The sequence below is a fragment of the Vigna radiata genome, chromosome 1 (assembly GCF_000741045.1).
Source record: "Vigna radiata var. radiata cultivar VC1973A chromosome 1, Vradiata_ver6, whole genome shotgun sequence".
Taxonomy (NCBI): domain Eukaryota; kingdom Viridiplantae; phylum Streptophyta; class Magnoliopsida; order Fabales; family Fabaceae; genus Vigna; species Vigna radiata.
This window is the reverse complement of record NC_028351.1, coordinates 30193738-30205366: the sequence shown is the minus strand read 5'-3', so window position 1 is coordinate 30205366 and position 11629 is coordinate 30193738. Positions and strand designations below refer to the sequence as shown.

General features: G+C 31.2%; 1 protein-coding gene across 5 annotated transcripts in view; it reads left to right on the top strand.

Annotated features, from left to right (window-relative positions):
• The window catches only part of LOC106766467, a 70517-nt gene that overhangs the window by 16031 nt on the left and 42857 nt on the right, over positions 1-11629 (top strand). The window contains exon 2 of one of the 5 annotated variants that reach the window (XR_002667190.1): positions 3152-3519. The exons of the other annotated variants lie outside the window; for them this stretch is intronic. The gene's annotated coding sequence lies outside the window, so the exon portion shown is untranslated. Of the gene's footprint in view, positions 1-3151; positions 3520-11629 lie in introns of those variants that run through there. 5 annotated transcript variants of the gene reach the window in all.

Genomic DNA, 11629 nt, shown 5'->3' with positions numbered 1-11629 from the left:
GAAAGAGTTAGGCCATCTCAATTATTTCTTGGGTTTAGAGGTCCATTACCATCCTGAAGGTATTTTTGTAAATCAGCATAAATATATTCAAGATTTGGTCCAACTAGCGGGACTCACCAATGCTACCCCTGTTGACACTCCAATGAAAGTTAATGTTAAATATAGGCGACATGAAGGAGAGCTTCTTGACGATCCCACTCAATATCGGAAACTTGTTGGTAGTCTCATCTATGTGACTATCACTCGCCTTGATATTTCTTATGTTGTACACACTGTTAGTAAGTTCATGCAATCTCCAAGGCACTTCCATTTTTCAGCAGTACAGCGTATCATTAAATATCTCCTTGGCACCTCAAGTCGTGGTTTATTCTTTTCTGGTAATTCATCTCTTCAACTCCAAGCTTATAGTGATGCTGATTGGGTTGGTTGTCCAGACACTAGGAGATCAACTACTGGCTGGTGTATGTTCTTAGGGAATGCTCCTATTTCATGGAAATGTAAGAAACAAGACTCAGTCTCCAAGTCGTCCACTGAAGCAGAATATCGCGCAATGTCTGCTGCTTGTTTTGAAATAACATGGCTATGTGGTCTTCTTACAGAGCTTGGAGTTTCTCAAGCACAACCCACTCCACTACATGCTGATAACACCAGTGCCATACAGATTGCAGCAAATCCAGTTTACCATGAACGGATGAAACACATTGAGGTCGACTGTCATTCTATCCGAGAAGCATATGATCGTAGGGTCATCACTCTACCACATGTCTCCACAGCTGTTCAAATAGATGACATTTTCACTAAATCATTGCCACGCGAGCATCACAATTTTCTACTTGGCAAATTGATGCTTGTAGATTCACCAGCATCAATTTGAGGGGGGATGTCAATAGAATGAATGGAAAAGATATGCAATTATACATTTATTTGTAACGGTTATTCTCTTAATTAGGATAATTAAATGTAATAAATGTATATGATATTTTATCTTATTTAGTAGGCTGGTTATTCTCTTAATTAGGATAATTAAATGTAATAAATGTATATGATATTTTAGCTTATTTAGTGGGCTGAAAATCAGCTTGACAGATTGTAATTATTTGTATATATATGAAAGTTCTCCAGCAAGAGGGAACACAGTTTTCTGGCTCAATCTTCTCTAAATTTAACAAGAGTTTCATAGAAAGTGGTAGAACATGCAGAGCCGATAAGGAACATAAAAAATCTGTTTCAGCTACAGCTTTCGAGATTGGAACGGATTTATATATTAAATTTTTCTTGATGGAGATGTATATCGAAAATTTAATTTCAATTTCATCCATTGAAATTCCATATTTTTTTCAATGATAATTTGAACTTATTATGAATTATTTTTATTTAAACTCTGCCTAAAAAAAGTTTCAATTTCAGTAAAATGACAATTTAAACTTATAAAATAAAGCAAATTTACACAAAATACTTGTAAAGAAAAAAGTTACCTTCATGCTCATGTACCTTTGATTTTATGAATAAATATAAAAACAAAGTACCTTTCATACTACTGACCAAACATTCTTTAAAGTATCATAGTAATTGTTATTAATGAGAAAGAAAAGCAAAGAACACCACTTATAAACGAACAAGGCACTCACCGAGTGAATCTGGGTGCCTAGCACTGACTTGCTTGCCCAACTAGTAGCTCTCGTCATCTAACGAGAGCTCAAACAGAGAGTTTCTCCAGTTAAGCGAGCTAATTTGCCTAGCTTCTAAAACTCGCTGTTAAGAACACCCATTACTCGTCCAGCGAGCTATCTGCTCACCCATCGAACCTATAGAATTCTGCAGCACAACCTTTTTTCAGAAAAAGTCCTCTCTACTTCCAATGTTCTAACTCCTAAGCCTTTTTATGTATCTACAATTGTCATTTACCAATTCCAGACCTGAAATTAAACTCAACAAGTGTCTATGACTCTAGTTAAACCTTACTAGGATAATGTTTAAAAGAATTTATACTCCCTTTAAACTAAAACACCCTTCTATGATTCATGATTCAATTATATACATTCCCCTTCAAAATTTGTTCAATTTAACCTCTACACAAGTCATATATGGCCTAAAAACTGATCTTGAATTACAGGTTTTCCCATCCAGACACTATCTCAAAATTTCACTTGTCATAACCCCTTATTTAACACAAAACAGCCTACCATACTACCTAATTGCTATCTCTCCAAATCAACTTCATACTTTTAGTCCATTAAGGCCCTAACTAAGTTTTAAATGACACTAAAGCAGGTTCAAGAATTCCAGTTTTCCAAATTGACCATCACTTCATATTTTCATATTTTAAAACTCACTTTAAGCCACAACCAAGATACTAATCAATGTATTATCTACTCACTAGTGGAAAAATAGGTTTTTATGACGACATATTATGACTGGTGAAAACCACCAGTCGTAATAGGTTGATTGATGGTATTTTCATAATAAATATAAGATCTATTATGACGAAGTTATGGATATCAGTCATAATATACAACACGATGACAAACTTGTAAATAAGTTTAAAATGTATTATGACAGATCTTCAAAAACCTGTCATAATATACACTATTTATGACTTTTAGTTGGACACTTGTCATAGTACATGAGATAGAGTGGCAAATTTTGTTAATGTATTATGACTGGTTTTGAAAAACCTCTCATAATATCTCTCTAATTCCAATTTTTTCATTTCCCTATGCTGAAGTGGAGGTAGGAGTTAACCTATTTATGAAATTATGTGAGCCTCAATCGTGATTAGGGTATTGTTTGCATATTATACACGTTAAGTTGAAAAAATGTGGTGTCAACATAATTGTTTGAATCCTATGATGTTTAGTGGTATAAGTTATGTAAAATAGCTTTTAGTTTGAGATTGAGTTTTAAAACTTATGAAGTGTATGTACTTGGGAACTAGTTATACTCTATTTTGTTAACTGAATGAAGTATAAAATAGTTATGTGTGTGCTTTGGTTATTTGTGGTGGGTGTTAGCACTAGATGGCACTAGTTGATCATTAATAAAATGGTTATGTGTTTGCTCTGGTTATTTGTTTGAGGAGGGTTTGCCAATCTCTCTAGCTTGGAACATGCTCTAAGTCTAGATGCTGAATGGCACCATCAAAATCATGCAGGGAATAATCCAAGAATCTGAGAGAGGAGGATTTATGGTCATTAATGCAAAACAGGGAAGTGGGAATATATGAAGCTGTTATTACTAACATTTAAAGACACCAAACTTCCTCCAACTAGCTGCAGCATGCTGTGAAGTTCTTGACCAAAGAATTTAGAAGTGTCCCACTGAAAACGTTGCTGGACAAATCAAATAATATTATAACATGTTGTAGCAATTGTTTGTAAGAAACCATGTTTTGAAAGAAGCCCACGTAATCAAATAATATTAGAACATGCTGTAGCAATTGTGCGAAATTCTCCTTTAGGAGAAGATTTAGAGACTTCAGTCTTTCTTCTTACACTTTCAAGACATTATAGATATTAGAACCAGACGCTACAAACCCTATTAAATGAAAACCTCAAGAGAAATCTTCAATTAGATTTTAATGTTAAAAAAATATATAAAATAATGAAGTTATAATTAGACATTAAAATGCATAAAAACACAAGAAAAACTTTTTTTGTAATTTTATCAATCAGTTGTGTGCTAGGAAATGTAACATAGAGTATTTACAATTGTAAAGATTAGATTTCATTCACTTCATTCTCATGCATTCATAAACATCTCAATTTCATAATTAAGTCAAAATTAACTCACAATTATACTCAAATCATATCCCTAGGTGACTTTGAGTGTATGATAACTAATAAAGTTCCAATTCCTTGAATCTTCAACAAGCAACCATGCATTATGTTCAAGAGTCTTAAGATTATTAATTAATCATGTTCTATACCTAGATACAAGATCCATTAAGTGTTTAATTTCAGTTCTAAGTTTAAGTCATATTTTCTAATACACCAAGAAGAATAATAAATCGTCATGGGTAAGGCTGGGCAAAATTTACTGAACTGTACTGAACTACAGTTATCTATACTTTATTATACTGAAAAAAAAAAACTGAACTAAAATATACTTAAAAGTAATTAACTTATTTTTTAGTTCAGTTTTAAAAAACTAAACTTTATGTAGTTAACTGTTTGTACTGTACTGCAGTTAACTAGTTAAATGTAGATAATAATAAATTTGTTTCTTTTCTTTTTATATGTTCTTTCTTTTGTTTTTAAGTGTGATATAGGAGTGATCTTTTACACAACTAATTAAATCTGTTATATAATAATTTTTTATTTAATATTGTTTCTAACTTTTTTTTATTACCTATTATGATGTGACTTATTTATTTTTATACGAATTTATTGTTTAAAATTTCCTACTCTGTTATGCATATAAACATATAGCTATAAGAAATACAATAATTTTTAATATTATTATATTTTAATGGGAAAGTGACATTCTGTATATACATTTTAAAAAAAATAAAATAACATAACAGCAATAAATGTTTTATAATATATATTTATTTTAACACATGTGTAATTTGTATTTATCTTTTTTATAATTTTAATTAAGAAAATAAATTAAAAATATGAAATGATAATCCTATATTATATATTGGTATAGAACTTTTTTTGTAATTTTAAGACACTTAATAGAAAGACACAAATTTAAAATATGTATAACAAAATTAGTAATAGTCTTAAAAGTTTTATACAAAAATATTTGAAAATAATATATGTAATTTAATTTTATAATACTATTGATATACAATATTAAATTTCGTTTATATATGGGAGGTTGGTGTGGTTCAAACCTTATAAAGTTTCACAAAATCATTTTAGTTTATTTTTTATACACACTTAATAAAAAAATATTTTCCAAATATTTTTCAGAAAGAAAGAATGATGAGAAACAAACAGAGTTGAAATAAATAATGAGAATAGTTAAAAAAAAATATCAAATTTTGTGAATCATATATTTAAAATTAAATTAAAACATAGTGACATTATAGGAAGTATTTAGCTGCTATAAAGAATAAAATGCTTTGAATTAAATATATTTAACTGCACTGTATATGTGCTACTAGAAAAAAAAAATAAAGGAGAAAAGATATATATTAAACACACTTTAATTAATATGTAATTACATAATTTGTTTGATGGATTGTAATTTTTTTAAAGACTAATCTTATATTGCTAATAAGAGTAGTTTATTGAACTGTACTACAGTTAACTAAACTAAAAAATAGTTCAGTTCAGTTACTCTGAACTATTTTTCAGTTTAGTACAATTTTCCTGAACTGGTATATAGTTAACTATAAACTTCCACAGTGCAGTTAATTATGGTGCAGTTCCCCCACCCATAGTCATGGGTAATCAAGTCACAACAAACATTAAGCATAGAAATCAAATACTAACTTTAAAATGGAAAAACATATTTATCAACATCCCAAACTACACAAGATTCAGTTTATTACATCTAATCTTAACAAATAAGAAAAACCCTCCATGTTAGAGAAGTTAGGGTTCTACAAAATTGAAACCATAAAGAGATACACTACCTTTCCCAAGGTTCTTTGTAGTTGTTACATGCTTTAAATATGCTTCTCCTTCGCATTTCTATCTCAAATTCGTGACTCATATTCCTTCTTAAAAAAAAAAGGGCAAAAACACAATCGATGAATCTTGAAGACCCAGGAAGGAGTGGGAGAGCTTCCCAAACAACCTTCAAGGGCCTTTACTAGCTTTAGGTGAAGAATGAAGTGTAGGAGGAGAAGAATGACCAAAAACTCGCAAGAAACATGTTTAAATAACTCATTTTGACCTATCAGCAATGTCATCGCTTAGCCCCTTTTTAAGGAGCTTAGCGTTATTCTTCTCGTATTTTTGGTGCTCAACGCCCTTTTTGGGGTGCTCAGCCCCATGGCGCTCAACCCTCCTTTAAGGGCATTCAACCTTATAGTGCTCAACCCCCTTTTGGGGATGTTTAGCCCTAGGAAGTCGAACAACATTTTGAAAATTAAGCACTTGCGTGATTCCAAAAGCATCCAACATAGGTATTTGTTTCAAATTGATCTTTTCATGTCCTAAAACATGCTCCCTTGAGTTCTTGGTTATTTTCCTCCACTAGGATTACTTCCTATTCATTTATTCCACACACTTAAACAAAGATATTAGAGGTAAAATAAATATAAAACAACTAAAACACAAGTAAACATGAAAACACACTAAATTTAGGGATAAAACAAGGTAAAAGCCATGAAAGAGTTGATGGATGAAAGTAATGGCTTTTTTACTTTCTTCCTTGTTTTCAACAAAGTTTGCATCTCATTTGCATGTCATCTCTTAACTATCTTTTTTCTCTTAAACTCTCTAGATCCAACTTAGCTTTTGTTACCACTTTGTTAGAGGAGAAAGTGAGAAATAAAAGATATATCAAATTTTCTTGCTTGAAAATGCCAAATACAATGAGATATTTACAAGTGTTTCATGGAGATTTAGATTTTCAACATTCATCATCGGTTATCCACAATTTATTGTTCAATTAATTATTGTTTTAAATTTTCAAATTAATTAAAGTACATTCTTAATTAATTTAGTTGCCATCTTACTATTAACCAAAGTAGATTCTATATAAAAAACAACAAGATCTTTCTAGATGATTCATAATAAATTCAACAATAGTACATTCTCAATTAAATCCTATCATTTTTAATCATGTCAATTCTTTTATCTCTTAACCAAATTAAAAGTTAATTCATCAAAGTACATTCTTGACTAATTACTGTTAAATATTTTACCACTAATCAAAGTACATTCTCAATTGGTAGCAAAAACACATTCATATGAAAGTTTCTTACTTCAATAAATGTACATTCTCAATTATAATTAAAAACCCTTAAACACATATGATCAACATGCATATAGATTGAAACACCTCGGTATATACGTATGATGTAAAAACCATTACTTGTCATATGATTGAGAAATACAAGACATAGATGAAGAATAACACAATTCAATAATAAAAAAAACAAAGACATTATTTCAACTTCACCTTAGAGTCTATAATGAAATTACAATGGAATAATCCTATAATCCATGATAAAAGTAAAAGTGAGAGGAAAAAAGATGACTGCTTCCAAGTGGAGTAGTTAATGTCTTATGCTTGGGCTCAATCTTCTATTGATAAAATCTCTTATCTTGTATTGCAATATCTTTCAAATAATTAATATATTTAGACAGTTTTAAAAATATTTAGAAAATAATTTCTATTGATATTTTCAAATGTATTTATCTTGTAAAATATCTAATAATTTTTGGCAACAAAATTTTTCCCAAAATTTCATTTTAGCCCTTCTTATTCTTCCAAAATTATAGAGAAAACCAAAAGATATTATTTATTTGCATTTTAGCCCCCTTGTTTTACCAACTTTGACCAGAATTAGAACTTTGACTTAAGGAGAGACCCAATGAGCGCATGCTATTAGGAAACCCTCTTTCTTACCCAAATTAAGGTTTTTGGGTTGTGTTTTCATGAAAGAGAAGATGGACGTAATGAGAATGGACGTTGGGCTTCTCTTCAATGGTGCGAGGATGAGATTGCACTTTTAGATCTAGATGTGGTTTTATGTAGATTTGATGATGCGAGCTCTGTGGTTCTAAGAGGGGTGTAAATAGAGAAATTAGGATCTAGGAGTAAAATTATCCATTACTGAAAAATAGTGTATTTTTATAAAACTAAGGGTGCATTCATTCCTTTGTGTATTCCTTAGTGTTGTCAAAATGGGTTAGAACTTATGGTCTAACCCGGTCCACCACGGGTTTGGGCCGGGTTGGGTTCGAAAAATTTGTAGCTTTTTTATATGGATCAATTTTCAACCTAGTCCACTTAGAAACCGACTCACCCGGGTTGAACCCGTGGTGAGCTAGGTTGACTCACTAATTACCTTCTTTAATTTAATTATTTATTACTCTATGTTTCAATAGTATTAGTTAAAACTTTTTTTTTATTGTATTATAGATGGGGCATAAAGAAAAAGATGTTTCAAGAGAACAAAATATTATGGATTTATTCATTCAAGACTCTGATCTTATAAATTGATAAGTGACACAAAAATTATCAATATTAACTTATTTGTTCGTTTTTTGTATTTGTTTTTGGATTACATTTGGATTGTAGTATTCTTTTTATTTTGAATTGTCTTTGGAGTTTAACATCATTTTAGAGTGAAATTTATTTAGATTTGAATTACAAAAAATTGTAATTAATTGAGCTAGTGAGTCAACCTGTTTAACCCACCAATCCGTAGTGGACCGGATCGGGTTCAAATTTTTTTGACTCGCTAATAAGTGATTCGGGTTGGGTTGACTTACTAAGTGACCAACCCATGTAGGACCGGACCAGATTACCCGTTTTGACAATACTATTCCTTTATTAAATAAATTAATTTGTCTTCTTTTGCAACCTTGACAATTTAATTTCTCATTTTAAATGAATTAACCTTTAATTTATCAACAAACATTAAAATATTAATAAATAATTTATGTAACTAAAAATATTTTTTAATACTTTTTAATTTACAAACTTAAAAAGTCTAATTATCATTAATCTTATTTAAATTAATGATTTAAAAACAAAAATTTCATTAAAATTATAAAATCTCAATAATCATTCTAGATATTTTTATATTTCAAATTACATTGAACATACTTTCATTTGTTCAACTCTTGAAAAACTCTTCTACGTCACCCTTTCCGTTTTGATAAATCACCAATGTTTCTCTATTTCCGTAGAGTCCATATTATTGCTATGAACACCCATTTCCAAATTTTGTTTCCTTCTTTATTAAATTATTAAATTGTAGCTCAATAAAACTTTCGAAATACTTTTTTGGTTGATAGTGCGGAAATGTGTTTGTACCTGTCCATATAAAGCATTTATACCACACTTGGTTGACGTTGTTGAATGTAAAAGTATATGACTTATAGTTTCATAGTCCATACTTCAAATGCTGTCTTTTATAGTGTGATTCCTCTTCTAACTAAATTATCTTTGATAGGCGTTCTATTTACAATCAGTTTCCATACGAAAAATTGTGTTGCTGAATTTAATCTTCCACGGTTCCTTGAACAGTTCTTCATCTTCCTCCTTGTTGTATTCAACAATTTTCTAGACTTTATTTTGTATGATACTTCGTCATCATCCTTCCATACCCACCTACCGTCTCCTTTCAAGAATTTTCATATTACTTTTTGTTAAAAAAGTATTTACATGTAATTTTCCATTTAATCGGTAAGACTCCAATCAAATAAAAATATCTTATTTTTATTTTGTTGTAATTTTTAATATTAAATATTTAATTATAATATAGAGTTGAGTAATTAAAGTATTTAGGAGTTGTGTGACATCCCAATAATATACGGTATGCATATATAATCTAGACATCATCCATTATAATAAAGGAAAACAATTAAAGATGTACTTGAAACATTAGGAGTACAATCATCCTTGAAATAGCTGAGAATTTGAAACTTAAAGTACTAGAGTGTATCCCAAAATAACTTGAGTGGAATGTATTTTAAAAAGAGTAAAAGAACTAAGAGAGTTCTAGAGAATCTAGGCAGCAACATCTTCATTTCCTTCCAAGACATGCTCTAGGAAACCTCTGCTTCCTCTGCTCACATCCAAGTGGATGATCATTGCAACAGGAAAGCACACACAACATGGCACAACACAGCAAGCAAGCAAGGGTGAGCTAATTATATAAAAAGCATGCATCATGTCAAGCATAGAATATACTAGAGGTAATCTCAAATCAAACAGATTAAAGCATATATCCTAACATGTTAAATACTAGACTTGACTCGTCCTGACTTTAGAATGAGAGTCGAGCTATGGCGGGTCATGCACCCATGGTGGCTTGTGAAACTTGGGTTCCCCACCCTACCACACTCACGAGGTTAGCCTATTCCGTGCCTTGGAGCATACTGGAAGCCTTCAAGACTAAGACCTCCTGCTACTCATCACCACATGACCCAATCCTCTCTACGTGAGAAGAAAGGTCATTGGAACGTCAAGAAGACCCCCAAGACTGAGCTCCTACTTTCATTCTAAAACACTAGTCATCTCACTAAGAGATTTTATATTTAAACCACCAACAACAACCTTGAAATCATGTTTCATTCTTTCTCAAGTCACATACCTTCAACCATAATCAGACCACACATTTGAACTTTAAAGATTAAGTCATATTATTTTACTAAATAGAAACAAGTAACACAAATTCTAACTACCTATGGGATCCACAAGATCTAATTATCTTAATTTTGTTTTCAAAATACTCCTAAATTTTTCCAACACCAAAGAAAACACATTTTTTTTTTCAATACACCCCCCACTTCACATTAAACACACCCACCTTCTACATATATCTTTTCAAGTGGACCCCACTATCATTAAATTCCCTTTTCTCTCACTTCCAAGGTGGACCCCATCATTTCCTACTTAACTCTCATTTTCTTTCTCTTTTCTTTTTCTTTTTCTTTTACGTAAACACCTTCTCACCATTCTCTTTCTCACTTTTTTTTTATTCTACCTAAAACTACACATCATTCCACTTCTCTCACTCATTTCACGGCACACACTTACTCATTATTATTTCCTCTTTCTTTTCTTTTTCACTAAACCCAAAACTTACAATTTATATTCTCTCCATTATTTATGTAACCTTCACACATCTACCCTTAACATGCATTCTCTTTCTTCTTCCTATTCAATCATTACATCACCATTGGAAACACCATCCCAACTTCAAAACTTACGCTCACACCCTCTTCTAATCCCATTTTCATTTCAATCATCTTTTTTTTTTTTTTCATTTAATGCTAATGGTCCCACCTCACTCTTAAACCACCTTTATTTTGCTTTCTATTCACTTTCTCCACCCAAAACTTACGTTGCAGTACCACCACTTCACACCACTCTTCTCTTTTCTCCTTTTGGCTTTGCAACACCCCTCTTCTATTTCTTTTATTTTCTACTTCTTTCTCAAAACATGCACCATTTACATAGACTAGCATTTTACTTCCCTCTACTCAACGAAACCCAAGCAACACCATCGTGAACTACTCCATAAAGCACTACCCCAAAAATTGATTCCCCTTTTTAACTGTGCTAAAACAGAATTTTCCAGTTCCAAGCAACTCATAACAGTCCAATCTACAACCATTAAATTCAATAAAATCACTACATGGCAAGATTAAGCATACTCATTTTTCATCAGTTTCATAACTCATCACATATACCCCAATATTTATAAATCTTAACATGCAATTACAAAATAGCACACCAAAATAAAATTCACCATACATACACAGCATATAAATAATTCAAAGAAACATAACTAGCTCCCCTTATGTGGAAAGCTTGATAGTACCACTTGCTAAGAGTGCCCTAAGACAGTACCCTCACAGCGAAGCACAACAACTCCCTACAACTCACTAACACGGCGAGGGAAAATAGCTCTTAGAGCTATAATATAATAGAAATCAGAAAGGGAAGGTTCTAACTGCATGAAATTAGTAAAACCCCAAGCCCTATG